The following is a 15,927-nucleotide window of genomic DNA, read 5'->3' as shown; positions in this document are numbered from 1 at the left end:
ATCAAGGAGTGTGTGCTGAGCGCTGAGTTTGAACTTGGCTCAGGGAACGCAGCAGGGACTGTACTGGGGACACAGCGAAGTCTTGTCAGTGATGGGGTCAGCAGGGGTGCATGAGAAGGGGCAGGAACTGGTCCTGGGGTGGCGGGGGTTCAGGGACGTCCCCATGGTGGGTGGCACCTGAGCCAGGAGCCAGTGAAGCAAGCAGGGTTAGCCTTGCAAAGGGGGGCAAGACCCACCTTTCCACAGGCAGGCAGGTTGCAAATCTGACCCCTCCAGGTGTGCACCACCTTCCAGTCTCCCCGCTGTGGTCTCTCTTCCGTCTCTACAAGTTTTCTCCGCTTCCATGTGACTCATTCCTCTCCACTCACGGGTTTCCCTTTCTCGAGTCTCACTTGCGTCTCACTTGTGGGCCAGCCCTGCCTGCTCTAACACTCAGTCCCGCCTGCGGGACACCCATTCATCCCCGCCCACACCCTCTGCATCTGTGTCTTGGCCCCGCAAAGCCATCGGCTCAGGGCGCAAACTCGGACTTGCCGCCTCCACATCCACCATACACCCAGCCCTTGGCCCCAGGCCACTGCTGGCACAGTGACCCAAGCCGCCACCGCCTGGCCACCTAGCCGGGTGGCCGGGTGGCAGGGTCCATCATCTCCAGGGAGCTTGCATGGGCTTTTTAAAAAAGACAGTTGGGACACAGCATGCCCTTCCCCTGTGGAAACTTCCAGTGGCTTCCCATTGCATCGAGACGAAAATCCAACCTCCTCGCCATCTGGCTCTTGATGCCTTGGAGGAGCGGCCACCTCTCTGGCCAGAAAGTCTTCACCTGTTAAACAGGGGTAATGACCCATGTCCCCACAGGACAGCAGTAAGGATGAGAGGGCCCACACCTATCAGTCAGCTGCTGCCGCCTCTCTTCCCCGCCCCCAACAAATTGCATCTTCTTCCAAGTTTCTGTCAAGACCCTGGAGTCGTTGGGAGTCTCCTTTCCCCGCAGCACCTGCCCGCCCCCTTCCCATTCATCAGCTCCTGTGCTGTGAACCTTTCTCCAAAGTGCCGCAGGCTGTGGTCCCAGGCCACAAGGCCCCCCAGCTGGTCCCGGTCAGTACTGAGTTCCCTCCTGACGGAGCTTTCCGAGCTCTGGTCTGAAACGATCCGGAAAGAGCATTCCGCGCCTAACACCCATCCCTTCTTCAAAAGTCTGCCTTCCTGCCGTGACATCTGCGGCTCAGTGGGTTGAGCGCCGGCCTGCAAACCAGAAAGTCACTGGTTCAAGTCCCAGTCAGGGCACCTGCTGTGCCTGAAACCTACCAGCCCATCCACCACCCAGGCCACTGCCGGCCAGTGACTATGTGGGAGGGGGTCAGGGACACTGAGGCTGGCTCATTCCCTGACAGGTGACTTTCATGGCCCCCTAACAGCCTTGCCAGCCTTGCCAAGCTCTCTGGGAAAAGCACTTCAGTCTCAGGTGGTACCACCAGCCCTCCTTCCTTCCCTGTGCCCTCCCCCGAGAGCAGACCCTCCCTTGCCCCCCCGCCCTCCCCGCCTCCCCTCGCAGGCTTGGCGCTGACAAAGCCTTTGCGTGGGCCTCCACCCGGTGTCCACCTCTCGGAAGACGTGGGCTAACACAGGTTGTTCCCGCTCTCGTTTCCTTGTTTGCTCCGGATGTTGTGGCTGAGGCTATTTTGAACATGAAGTGTGTGGGTCCTGTCCAAGGAAACCCTGTAGGGAGCTGCATTATGGGAGGATCCCAGGAGGGCCTTGCCCGGTGAGGAATAGGGTCCTTCTACAAGACTGGCAGTGACTTCAGGAGTGGGTGAACAGGCTTTTCTCCGACAGCCTCATCATTCGGGACTCGCTGCTCGGAAAACCACTGAGACGTGGTGGCCAGGAAACAGGGCCCTCTGCTTAGTTGCCCATCTTGGTTCTGAGTGACGTTGAGCCCAGGTTCACATTTAGTGGCTACTTGATGTCTCCTTTTACGTTAAAACATCTCTCTCCCTCCTCCTCCTTCCTTTCCCCTCCTCTCTCTCGTTATCTGATTCTCTTCTATTTCTTTTTTACTTTTCCTCTACCCTCTTAATTCTCCAGACTAAGAAAATAATATTGTTTAAAAAATGTTTCTCTAGCCCTGGATGGTATGGCTCAGTGGACAGAGCCCTGGCCTGTGAATCAAAGGGTTGCTGGTTCAATTCCCAGTCAGGGCACATGCCTGGGTTGTGGGCCAGGTCCCCAGTAGGGAGCACTCAAGAGGCAACCACATGGATGTTTCTCTCCCTCTCTTTCTCCTTCCCTTCCCCTCTTTAAGAAAAAAAAATTCCTCACAGCTTTGTATTCCCTGTCCTTCCTTCATTAACTGGGCAAATTTAAGCTGTTCCTCAATCACAGAAGCACCCCCTGACATAAATAAATCATGTCCTGTATTAGTTTTTGCTTCTCTGCGTCCCTTGCTTACTGGTTTACTAGTTTTCCTTCACTCTGAGAGAACGTGGCACTTGGATTTTAAAAGTCATTACCGTGAAGTGTTTCCATCACAAGATGCGCCGTGGAAATTGCTTGGTGGAGGAGACGCTAAGTTTGTCACCGAATGCTGCCGTGTGCTTATCTTTTTGCCTCTTTCTTGGTGTTGGCAGGTTATCGCCAAAAGAGTCTTTGTCAGCCGAGTTCCAGGCATCTTGGGATTTGTCACTGTTATCATGTCCGGGCGTCTCTGCCCCCACATCGCCACTTTCAGGAGAGGTGAGAACACATTCTGTTTTTCTCCTTTTCCGTAACCCTGCGGTCGGCAGTCTTCACTTAAAGGTGTGTTTCTGGCCCTAATCTCCTTGCAGATGATCTTTGAAAACAAGACTCGGCGCGAGAGAAGCCGGACACAATGCCCAGTGTGTGGTTCCTTTTGCAGGAAACATCCAGAACAGGCAGATCCACACAGACAGGCAGCAGGTCAGTGGAGATCCGAGACGGAAGGGAGGGGAGTCGGGGCTGACCACTAATGGGGCTGGGTTTCTTCTGGGGTAGATGGAAATGCTCGGGAGTTAGTGGCGATGGTGGCACAGCTCTGTGTCCATACGAAAAAAGGCGTCGAGTGTGGACACTGGAAGTGGGGGAACTTTGAGGTGTGTAAATTGTATGTCAATAAAGCTGTTACAAGTACTGATTGCAAGGCCCAGCCCGGATCTGCTCGGTCCGAATCTCGGTGTAAAGCCAGGAGCCTGCCCTTCGCCCAGACACCCCAGCAGGACTGGCAACAGTTACGTCCCAGGGCCCAGCGCGCACAGAAGGGGTAGGGCCGCTTCTTCAAGAACCGTTAACTTTTAAGCCAGTGACGACAGAGCGTGAGAGCCTGCCTGGGGCCCTTCTGAAGGTGGGGCCCTGTGTGACCGCGGGACACCGGCCTACGAAGCCAGCCCTGCAGCCCCCGATGAGGGTTTGGGATGCAGATCTGTCCCCAAAGGAAGGAAGGGGACTGGTTAACAGATAAGCCTCTTCGTCGGAGAAGCTGTAGGTAGATTTGCTGGAAATACGAGACAAGAAATCAAAAACTTCAAAAGGTTTCCTCTCTCTGCAAAGTGCTCTGAGGTGGTTTTAGTCAGAACCGTGGAGCGGCACCCCCAAAGCCATGCGCTGAGTCATCCGTGGACTTTTCGGGAGGCTGCCACCCGATCAGCGATCAGCGGGAGGACCTGGGCCGCTGTCAGCCACTCGCCCTGGGCGCTTGGCTGCTGCAGGGGTTCGTGACAGGAGGCGGGGGGCCGTCCCAGGCGGGGTGGGGGGTTGGCAGCCACCAAGAACCCAGCCCCGGCTGCCAGCTGCCCCTGCAGCCAGGAACCGGCCTCCATCCCTGCTGTCCACGCCCCAGCCCCTGTGCCGAGGTCTGGGGTATTGCCATGGTTACATGCTGTGACATAGGACATAAATGTTTGTCTCTGCCCCTGGTTGCTCATGTGTTGCTCCTGAAAGCCTTGGATGATCTCCAGGGCGATAGGAGTGTCTTTGGTGCTAATGAAGTGACTCTTTGCAGGCTTCCCGGCTGGTCACCAGCAAGACGAAGCCATGATCAGAAGCTTGGAACTTTCAGCCCTGTCCTGTGTGGCTCAGTGGGTTGGGTGTCGTTCTGCAAAGCAAAAGGATGCTGGTTGGATTCCAGGTCTAACCAGATTGTGGGCTCGGTCCCTAGTCAGGGTGCGTGCGAGAGGCAGCCACTCATTGTCTGTCTCTCACATCGATGTTTCTCTCCTTCTCTTTCTCCCTCCCTTCCCTCTCTCTTTAAAAATAAATAAAATCGTAAAAAAAGGAAAAAAGAACACTTCTCCTAATGGGAGGGAGAGGGAGTAGAGGTTGAGTTAATAATCTATCACATCTGAGTAATGATCCCTCCATCAAAGGCTCTGAATTACGGGGCTGGAAGAGCTTCTGGGTTGGTGACAATGTCCATGTGCCGGGGAAGGGGGGTGGTGCCACCCAGCTCCTCGGGGACAAAGGTCCAGCTGTCGGGACCTCGCCCTGGGCGCGGCTTCATCTGGCTTCGCATCTCTCTGTACCCGCCTCACATCCTTCGTAATAAACCATGAATGTGAGGAAATGGGTCCCTGACCTCTGTGAGTGTTCTAGCAAGTGTGGGTGACTTGGGGACCCGTGACCGGCATCTGAAGTGTGGGGGGGGCAGTCTGGTGGCACTGAGCCCCCTCCCTCCCGTGGGGTCTCACCAGCTCCGGGCAGCCGGTGCCAGACCTGGGTGGACTTGTTGGACACCCGGGTCGGTGTCGGAAGTGCTCTGAGCGGGGGAAGTGCCTGCATCCTGGCCGCAGGGAAGTGAGCTCTCACCTTCCCAGCTTCACAAGAGAAGGCGCACTCTGCTCCGTGCCCAGCCTAAGTCTCAGACTGTCAGCATGTCATCCTCGGACGAACACAAAGGTCTCCTTTCCCTCACCAAGGGAGAGGACAGCCAGCACAGCACGACCCTGTCAGAGGACGGCACAGCAAAGAGACATCTCTCTCTCATTGTCTCTCCATCACCTGAAGAAATGAGTGCTGGGAAAAAACGCTCAGGTAGCTGCTCACCTGGTTCAGGTCCTACAGTCGATGAAACCGTCTGGGGTTATCTTCTGGACCGGATGCAGGGCATTTGCTTCTATTAATCTCCCGCAGCTCCACAGACTGCGGCACCTGGTCGGTAACAGATCGTACCAAGCCCTGGCCAGGTAGCTCGGTTGGCTGGAGCATCATCCCCATACACCCAGGTTGTGGGTTCTATCCCTGGTCAGGGCAGATACAAGAATCGGCCAAGAAATGCATGAATAAGTGGAACAGTAGACCGATGTTTCTCTCTATCCTTCCCCTCTCCAAAATCAACCCATAAAAGTAAAATAAAACCTCAGGCCCGCATCCCAGTCCCAGAGCGGTGGTGTCTGTCCGACAGAGCTCCCTGCAGTGATGGGACGTTCCTTAGGAGCTGCCAGCCCCGGGGTGGCGGCTGAGCACGTAAAATGTGGCTGGTGTGCCTGAGGGAATGAACTGTTAAAGGCTTTGTTTTGAAATCTGTTTGCACACAGAGACGTTACAGAGACGTTACAGAGGGCAGAGTCCTGGCACACCCTCCAGGCCTCTCCGTGGCCGCGGATCAAAACTAAGAGACGCTCACCAGGCCGGTCCTCATGTGGATTTCCACCAGTTTTCCCACAAATGTCCTTTTTAAGGGTCCCCTCCAAGACCGCACACTGTCCCTGGGTCTCCTCGGTCCCCAGTCCGCAGCTGTCCCTCCGCCTTCCCGTGGTCGTCCCGGTCAGGGATTTTGTAGAATGTCCCCAACCTGGGCTTGTCTGAAGTTTCCGGAAGGGGCCGGGCTTGTGGGTCTGGGGGAGAGTCCTACAGAGGTGAGGGAGGGGCCCTCCCTGTCACACCCTGGCCGGGTCCCTGACACCCACTGAGCAGCGGTGTCTACCTCGCTCCCTGATTCCCCTCCACCCACTTCTGTCCTCTGCGCTTTGGAAGCAAGTCCCTGCGTCCCACCTCCTGTCCTGGGGGCAAGGAGCCCGGCTCTGCCTCCTGGAGAGGGGGTGTCAGAGGACTCAGGGACGCCACAGTGACTGGGGAATGTTGGGGAGGTGCTGTGAGGCGGTGCGCGTCCCCGTCCCTGCTCAGAGTTGAGTCGTCACCTAGGTCCTGTGGAGATTCTCCCTCCCTCCCTCTGAGGATGAATTAGAATTCTGCGAGGGGCCCTCGTTCCTTCTCCTGCACTGATTTGTTTATATTACTACAGACCGGTGGGTATTTATTTTATTCTTTGGAAGGAGAAACGTTTATCCTTTTGCCTGATTTCCCAATTCTGAATAATTTTTCTAGTAATAGTAAAGATGTTCCAATATTGGCCAGTCAACAAGAGGATAGCTGTCCACCAGGGGGGTGTGTATGGACAGCTGGACCAAAGCGTTGTCACTGGAGGCTACGGTGTTTGGGGACGTCAGTGCCTGGTGTGGGACTCGGTGCAGAAATCCCCGTGAGAGCGAGATCGAGAGGAACTCCGAGGCTGAACTGCCCGTCTCCAAGTCCTAACCTCCTCCCCCATCACATGAGAACTCGATCTATCGCTTTGGGCCTCAGTTTCCCCCAAAGTGAGATGAAGAAGAAAGCTCTGGTCGGCTCAAGGCCGGTGATTCTCTGGCTTAAGCGTGTGTGGGAGTCACCTGGAAGTTTGATTCAAGAACAGACTGCAGGCTGCACCCCTAAACTACCCGACACACTCAGTCTGGGGTGAGGCCCACCCCAGGTTCATATTTCCAACCCGTTGCCAGGTGGCGCTGCCCCCACTGGCCCGGAGACCGTGCTGGGAGAACCATGAGTCCAGGTGACTTCTAAGACCCAGGTAACGGCCCTGGGCTCAGCATCCATCCAAGTGGGGAGCGCTTGGCCCCGGCTATGAAGCAGCGGCTGGTGAGCGAAGGCGCCAGCCCCTGCGGGAGCAGGGCTGGGAAAGGCCGTGCCTGCGCTGTGCCGACCACAGCGCTAAAACCCCTAAGGCCCGGTCACTGCCCGGGGAGGGACACCGGGGACAGAGTGCTGAAAAGATGGCTGGAATCTGGGTCCCACCACTTAACAGTTTGTGGCCTCAAGAAGGTGACTACATGGCTTTTGGCTTCAGTTTCTCCACCTACTTCTGCGGCCTGGCATAAGGAAAATGCCCAGTAAATGCTTGTTGCTGCCAGCGTTACCACCTTTTGCTACCGAGCCTGTCCGGTGGGGAGAGATGACGGTAGACATGGGTCTGTTTCCACTGTGAGGCCCTGGTCCCTCGGCCACATACCACCCGGCCCGGACTCCCAGTTACTAATTTTAGCGGCCCCTCACAACATCCAAAACAGGTGAGGAAAGTTCAAAATAATTTATTAAATAGGTTCCAAGGGCTCCTCCAAGGAGCATTAACAACTGTCAGGACAATAAATATCAATAAGTTAACACAGTTGCCACTTCCAGCCCTCGCAGGGGTATGAGGATAATAAATAAGACTGAAGTCTGCAGAAGCAAAACTCCCATAAATACCAAGACTCGTAACAATGACACAGCTTGAAATCCTTTTCAAGTTCACGCACACGTTCCTATCTCGGCTCTCCCAGGACCCATCCGTGGGGCTTCCCTGAGCTCATCCATTGGCATAATTTAATAATTCACAGCAGCGTGGCTACGCTCAGCGGCCACTCATCCGTTTTGGGGGGCTTCACGCAAGTTCACCAAGTCAAGAGGAGCAGGCTGCCCCGGGCGGCCCCTGGGGGCCGGGTGCGGTGATTACAACGACTTGAAGCACAAGGAAAGCTCCCGTAAAACAGCCGAGAGGAACCATTTCTGCTCTAAGCGCTTGGACGGCACTGTAGGCGCCGGAACGTCCATGCTTCGTTCACACCGGCTTAGTTTGCCCAGCTGTTGCAGGACGTCCTCGATGACGGTGGAGTTTGGGACAAGTTGTTGAATGGCCTTGAAGTAAGGCAGGAGAGCGGAGCCGTTGACGTGCTGTCGCTGGCAGTAGTGGGTGAGAGGCGGCAGCGGGTAGGGAGACGGGGGGAGTCCCACCTCATCCTCCTGGGGTGCAACAGGGGGAGAGACGGTGAGCCTTAGGTTTGCGACAAATCCCAACAGGTAACTTCTGAATGCTCCCTCTGGGTCCGGTGTGGGCGAGCCCCTCCGCACCGTGGCCCCGAACCCAGGCCCCCGCAGCCCCATCCCAACCTCTCCTGGAACTGGCGCCGTGGCCCTGGGAGGCTCTAGTCACCCCCATCCCAGAAGAAAGGAAAGCTCGGTTGGTTTGTGGAACTAGCCCAAGGTCAAGGGGCAGACCCAGATTCCAGCCCATGCCAGGCAGTCATGAGGCCTGTGCTAATGGACACCGCTCCACGGGGCCTCCTCTCCCCACCCGGCAGCATCCTCCGCAGCCACAGCCCTGTGGAGCCTGCTCCCAGCTGCCCCGGGACTCAGAGAGGTGGGCCTGGGCGGCGCCGCACTGCCGCTTGCCCTCGGCCACTCTGTGTTACAGCCGGGATGTCCCCAGCTCACAAAGAGAGGCTTAGGCTCATCTGCGTAGGCCTCCGAGATGCCAGAGAGAGAGTTTCCGAACACACCCAGACGCCGGCCCACACTCTGTCCTGTCCCTCCTCCTAAGGACTACAAGCTTTTGCGGTCAACTTGAAGAGCTAAGAGCACCCATCAGGCAGAACTGCCCAGTCACCTCGGCTGATAAGAGCCTCTGCCTTTGCGTCTCCAAAAAACCAAGGCCGAGGTTTCAGTGCCAGCGTGGAAGGAAAGGGCAAGGCCAAGGTCAGAAATTGTTCCCCTGTTTTGGTTTCTGTTTGTTCCATCAAAGCTGCCTAAGAGGTTCTGCCTTAATCCCAACCTTGAGAAAACGAGGGGCCATTGGCATTTACTCAGCCTCGTCCATCCCCCCCCCTGAAGGGGCTGGCAGACTGGGTCCCGATTTTCAATGATGAAGGAGCGTACAAGTGGACACCTAATTTGTTAGCTGGCACCCTCCGTGACTCACGTGAGGAGTGTAATGTCCTGCATTTGCGGGGACATGGCTTACAGTTTAGGTTGGCGGTCACTCTCCTCGGCAGGCCCCCGAGCCCGTGGGCAAGATGGCCCACACCCCAGGGATGTGCTCCGCATGGGGGAACTCGTGTGGCGGCGCTGCGGACCAAGCACGCTAGGGGTGAATGAATGAGCCGCTGACGCAGATCCTCTAGGATGTGAGAAGCTGGTTGCGTTCTCAGCTGTCTGGGCTCGTCTCTGCCTCCGACCCCTACCTGCCTAAAAGTTCCACGGTGGCCTGCCTGCCAGTCCCCATCCCTTCCTGGCAGGTCCACAGCCCTAGCTTCAAGTCTGAAAAGAGCCCCTTCTCCAGGGGCGATGAAAGGCGTTTTAAAGCAATGAAACCTGGAGGGCACTTACCTGGACTTTCAGAAGTTGCTCAGATGAGCCCTTTAGTTCTCTGACTATTTTTTGGCAGTGGGGGTTCCTGGTGGGAGCCATGTGGACGGACAGCCAGGCCCCCGTGCAGCAGAGCAGGAACAGGGCAAGCCTCGTGGGACCTGGGGAGAGAACAGGCTGCTGGGAGGCCCCCGGGCCCGGCACGCCCCGGTCCCCCCACTGGCTCCAACCCCCGAGCCTCAGCCCAGCAGCCCCGGGGGCTGAACCCCTCCGGAGTCTTCCTCTCCATCCCGGGGTACCTGTGGGGGAGACCATGGCGGCAGGGAGTGGGTGCTGCCTCTGGCACAGCTTCTCGAACTGATGTGTTGGCCATGGTCTCCGGGCGATATATAAAGGGCCACCGTGAGGAAGGACAACCGATGTCCCGCCCCTGGCAAGATTATTGCTCAGCTTTTCTCCAGAAACACTCAAAATTTTGCCACCCGAGGGTGAGTGAAGGCAAGGAAGTGCGAGTGGAAGGAAATTCGAGGTTACGTGAGGCTCTGGGCGGCGCCTGACTCAGCACGGGCACACAGGAAGGCGCACACACTTTTGCCATTTGTTCTTGGAAAGCTTGTTGATTAGGCTAGAAGAAATTTTGAAGCAGTGGGTGACAGGCACAGCCACCAAGAAACTGGTGATACGGGATGCCGTGCGGTGCCCGCAGGGAATTTCTGGGGCGGGGGGGGGGTCACCATTGAAGGCGAGTAGGCGGCAGAAAGGGAGCGTGTTTGCCAAATGCGTTATCTTTGTGACTTTCCGAGGCACGCCTGTGCCAGCATGCGGGGACGGCCCGGCCCCGAGAGCCCCTGAGAGCCCCCGAGAGCCCCCGAGAGCGTGGTGCTCAGAGGCTTCATCTCGCCTCTGCTCGGGCTTTAACATCCTTAGCCTCTCAGCTGGGTCTTTCTGAGGGTGGGGCCTGGAACGGGAATTCTCGCTTGGGAGTTATTTGTTGAAATCACTTAGGTATATTTTGAGCGCCGACTTTGACCAGGTACTCTTCTGGGGTCTCGGGGATGGTGGCAAAGAAGCTCCAGAAGACCCCTGCCCTCGCGGACCTGGCATTCTATTGGGCAAGGGGCACACTGATAACCAAGAAAGCATCAGGCAGTAAGAACATAGAAATCCAACAAGGTGATGGGACAGACGGTGACAGGTGACATACTTTAAGTCAGGGGACCAGGAGAAGTCTCTGGGAGGAGGAGACATTCCAGCTGAAATGTGGAAGATGACAAGGACCTGTGCTGGGAAGACCTGAGGAAGGCACGCTGGTAGCCAGGGGAACCCTCAGGCAGAAATGAGCTCGCTGTGACCAAGGGCAGGGAGCAGGGAGCAGCTGCTAGAGGGACGGGAATGCCAGCCACTTCCACCTTCTTGAAAACCTCCTTCCCTCTCCTTCCTGAGAACGGCACCCCGATACATCGGGGCCCCTCTGCCAGTGCCTTCTGAGGCTGAATCGCCCTCCTGCTTGGCCCCTTCACGGACACGCTCAGAAGGCTTCACCCTTGACCTGTGTTCCACGCACTTCAGTATCTCTCTCCTTCGGGCTCTGGGTTTAATGTCCCACTGCCTAATGGACATCTCCACCTGAATGTCCCACCTGTCCCTCGCACTTGACATGTCCAAAGCCGACGGTCTGACGGGGCAATGGGGAGAGTAGAAATGAAGTGATGCGGGCGGACGGATCTGCAGATGGTAACAGTCACGAGCAATGGTGACCGGCTGCACGGGGGCGCGTGGGAAGGGAAGAGCTGAGGCCGACGTGCGGTCCTCTGGTCTTGGCAGCTGGGTGGATGGGCGTTACAGACAGGACGCGAGGGGTGGGGGAGGGGACGAACCCAGTTTCTGACGCGGCGAGAAAGACGGGTCACGGATCTCTCAGGTGAGGGTGCAGAGCAGGACGCTGAACATTTGGGGGTGGAGCTTGAAGTCAGGAACTCGAGGTGTAAATTTGGGTGCCATCTGCATGCTGCTATTGATAAAACTGTGGCCTAGGAGAGATGGCCGATGCGAGGTGTATGAGTCACATGTGCACCTCGGGGGCACACCTCCATTCACAGAACGGGGACCAGCCAGTCACGTGGAAAATCATCTTCTTCCAGCGGGTTCGCGCTGAGCGCTGAGAAGGAGCTCTCAAGAGTCGGGGGGGGGGGGGCAGAGCAACATGATGTCACGGAATGAGATGAGAGTGCTTTTCAAGGAGGCGAAGATGATCGGCCCCATCTTCAATGACAGGGAGGCCAGTTAAGGCAAAGGCTGAAGAGAGGCCCTACGTCAGGGAGCATGAGGTCACCGGGGACTTTGGGGGGGAGTTTGAACAAGTTGTTGGGGGTGAAAGCCATATCGCTGTGGTTTGAGAAGCGAGAAAAAGTGAAACCACCTAGCTGCTTCATCAAAACCCTGGGTGTTAATCCTGACTCATCTCTCTGATTGGTTTGTATCTCAACAGTCTCTTGGATATTTATTTTATTCTTTGAAAGGCCATATGAAGACTTCTGGTCAACATGGCAGCGTGGGCAGACACGGCTTGCCTCTTTGCACGACCGCATAAAAATTACAACTAAAATACAGAACACCATCACTCAGAACCGTCAGAAACCAAGTTGAATGAATGTTTGACAGCTAGGGAATTAAAGAAACCACATCCATCAGGACTGGTAGGAGAGGTGAAGACACAGAACTAGCCGGTCCCACACAGACGTGTAGTGGATAAAAATTCAGGAGGGATATCTTGGGAGTGAGGAGTCCCAGCCCCACACCAGACCCTCCAGCCCAGGGTTCCAGTGCCAGGAAGATAAGTCCCCACAACTTCTGGCTGCAAAAACCAGCAGGGATTGAGTAGATTGAAGAAACTTCTGGAGCCCTAAGCACTTCCTCTTAAAGGACCCACACACAGACTCACCTATCAGACTCATTCTCTCTGAGCTCCAGCACCGGGGTGGCAGCTTGAAAGGCACCGGTGGTACACGGGGAGGAACTGAAGTGTCTGGCATCAGGGCAGGCAGAGGCCATTGTCCCTTTGCTAAACCCTCCCCTCACAGAGCCAGAAAGCTGGTGCCATAACTGGGACTCCTCCAACCTGGCTGACACTGTTTGACCTGCCTTAGAGATCCTGAGAGACTCCGCCCCATCCAGGCCCACCCAGCTGCTTTTCCATGTGAATGGCTGGTCTTGGCTCATGCTTCACAACTTCCTAAATCCCATCAAACATGCAACAGCTGGCTTCAGTGAGCCCCAGGTCTGGCACTAGCAGCAGCCAGCCTAGATCCACAGCTTAGCTTTGCCTGAGAACCTCCAAGCTCAGCACAAGCAGAAGCCATTTCAGATTCCTTTATAGCTCAGGCAGGGTGGCCCTGGGCAAAACACAGGTTGGGGCTGATCTTGGCCCATACCATCCGGGAAACCCCACGCACCCAGTGGACGGCTACAGACCACGTTGGAGCACCACCACCCTGCCCCTGCACAGCTGATCCTCCATGGGGGGCAGAGCTTGGTGGTCAGTGGTCACAGCCAATCCTTGGAGCTGACTGGCCTGGGAAAATCCCTCCCATTGACCTGCCAACAGCAATCAAGTCTCCACTACAAGAGGAGGGTGTACTCAGCCCACACGAAGGGCTCACCTCATATACCCAGCTTGGGTGGTAGAGGAGGCTGTGCCTCTGGACCTTACAGGACACCTACTACATTAGGTCACGCTAACAAGACAGGGGGTCATAGCAGCTCTACCTAATACACAGAAACAAACACAGGGAGGCTGCCAACATGAGAAGACAAAGAAACATGGCCCCAATGAAAGAACAGATCAAAACTCCAGAATAGGAGCTAAACAAAGTGGAGATAAGCAATCCATCAGATGCAGAGTTCCAAACACTGGTCATAAGGAAGCTCAAGGAACTAATGAGGACCTCCGCAGCATAACAAAGATCCAGTCAGAAACAAAGGGTACACTAATAGAAATAAAGAACAATTTACAGGGAAGCAACAGTAAAGTGGATGAAGCTGAGAACCAAGTCAATGATTTGGAACATCAGGAAGCAAAAAACAACCGTGCAGAACAAGGAGAAAAAACAATCCAAAAAAATGAGGACAGTATAAGCAGCCTCTGGGACAACTTCAAGAAGTCCAACATTTGCATCACAGGGGTGCCAGAAGGAGAAGAGAAAGAGCAAGAAATTGGAAATCTATTTGAAAACATAGTGAAAGAAAACTTCCCTAGTTTGGTGAAGGAAATAGACATGCAAGTCCAGGAAGCACAGAGACTCCCAGACAAGATGGATGCAAAGAGGCCCACTCATCATAATTAAAATGCCAAAGATTAAAGATAAAGAGAGAATCTTAAAAGCAGCAAGAGAAAAGAGGTTAATTACCTACAAGGGAGCTCCCATAAGACTGTCAGCTGATTCTTCAAAAGAAACTTTGCAGGTCAGAAGGACTGACAAGAAGTATTCAAAGTCATGAAAAGCAGGGACCTACAGGCAAGATTGCTCTACGCAGCAAAGCTATCATTTAGCAGCAAATGGCAGATAAAGAGCTTCCCAGACAAGAAAAAACTAAAGGAGTTCATCATCAGCAAAGCATTTTTATATGAAAAGTTAAAGGAACTTATTTAAGAAAAAGAAGAAGATCAATACTATGAACAAAAAAATGGCCCAAAATACATATCTATCAACAATTGCATCTTAAAAACGAGCTAAGCAAACAGGAAGACCAGAGACAGAATCATGGATACCGAGAGCATTTTGATGGTTGTCAGATGGGAGGGGGGTGTGGGGAAATGGGTGAAGAGGTGAGGGGATTACAAGTACAAGTAGGTAGTTACAGAATAGCCATGGGCATGTAAAGTACAGCATAGGAAACGGAGAAGCCCAAGAACGCTATGCACGGCCCGTGGACATGAACAATTGTGAGGGGATGGCCTGAGGAGTAGGGGGTGCTGGGTGAAGGGGGACAAAGAGGAAAAATCAGGACAACTGTAATAGCATAATCAATAAAATATAATTTAGAAAAGAAAAAAGAAAGGATATATGATTCTCTTTTTGCCTTATTTTGTAGTTTTGGAGAATTCTAATAATAGTAAAGGTGTTTCTCTATTGGAAAGTGATAGAGGGTGGTAAGAAACCCGCCCCAGTGGGGGCTTTGGGAAGGAGCAGTCAGTAGGCTGGAATTCCTCAACAACATGTTTGCGCTGCTGAAGACACTGTTAAGAGAATGAAAAGACAGGACCAGGAGGAAATATTTACCAATCACAAGTCTGACGAAGGACTCGTGGGCAGAATACATAAAGAAGTCGCAAAACTCAATCTTAGGGGTCAGCAGTGGTTTCTTAAAAATGACACCAAAGGCACAAGCTACCCAAGAAAAAAGAGGTAAGTTACACTTCATCAAAATTACAAACTTTCATTTGTTAAAAGACACTATCGAAAAAGTGAAAGAAGAAACCCATAGAATGGGAGAAGGTATTTGCAAATCACATGCAATACGAGGGGCTAGCCTTCAGAATGTATTATAGAAACTCCTACGACTCAAAGAGAATCAACCCGATGTGAAAGTAATCAGAAGATTTTGATAGACATCTCTCCAAAGAAGACCGGCAAGTGGCCGACAAGCACGTGAAAAGATGCTCAACGTCATTCGTCGGGAATTAGGGAAATGCAAACAAAAACCACAATGAGTTACCACTTACCACTTCACACCTACTGAGATGGGTGTAATTTTTTTTAATTTAAAGGTAAAATAATAGAAGTTAGTGAGGATATGAAAAAATTGGACCCCCCCCCCCCCATTGCCGGCAAGGCTGTGAAAGGTGCATCCTCTGTGTGAAACAGACTGGCGGTTCCCAAGACGTTAAGCACAGAGGCACCTTATCACTCATCAGCTGCATTCTTAGAGAAACTCGTCCCAAGAGAAACGAAACCTATGTTCACGCGAAAACTTGTGCGCGAATGTTCATAGCAGCATTATTCATCAGAGCCAGAAAAGGAAGACCACCCAAATCTCTATCAACTGATGAATGAATAAGCAAGATGTGTTCTGTGCGTACAATGGACTATCATTCCTCCTAAAAAAGGAATGAAGCGCTGACACACCACGACCTGGCTGACCCTCGGAAACCAGATACAACAGGACAAATATCGTATATCCCACTGATGTGAAGTATTCAGAAGAAGCAAATCCATAGGGACAGAAAGCACCTTAGTGGTTGCCAGGGGCTGGGTAGATGGGGGAAGGGAGATTGACTGCTGAAAATCAGATTACAGCGAGAGGTACACTCGAACCGAGCTGCACTGTGAACGTACTAAAACTCACAGCATTGTGTACTATAAACCGGCGTATATTAGGATAGGTAAACTATATCTCAGTACTGACGTTGCATTTCCAAATTATAGGAACCAGAATCATCCTACCCCACTGATTTCACAAACCAGCGCCCAGGAGCCCCTAGTGTGCGCAGGGCCCCGGGCTAGATGCTCTGGGGAAGGA

This window comes from Desmodus rotundus, chromosome 7, assembly GCF_022682495.2.
Source record: "Desmodus rotundus isolate HL8 chromosome 7, HLdesRot8A.1, whole genome shotgun sequence".
Classification (NCBI taxonomy): domain Eukaryota; kingdom Metazoa; phylum Chordata; class Mammalia; order Chiroptera; family Phyllostomidae; genus Desmodus; species Desmodus rotundus.
The sequence above is the reverse complement of the archived record's forward strand: the minus strand, read 5'-3'. Positions refer to the sequence as shown.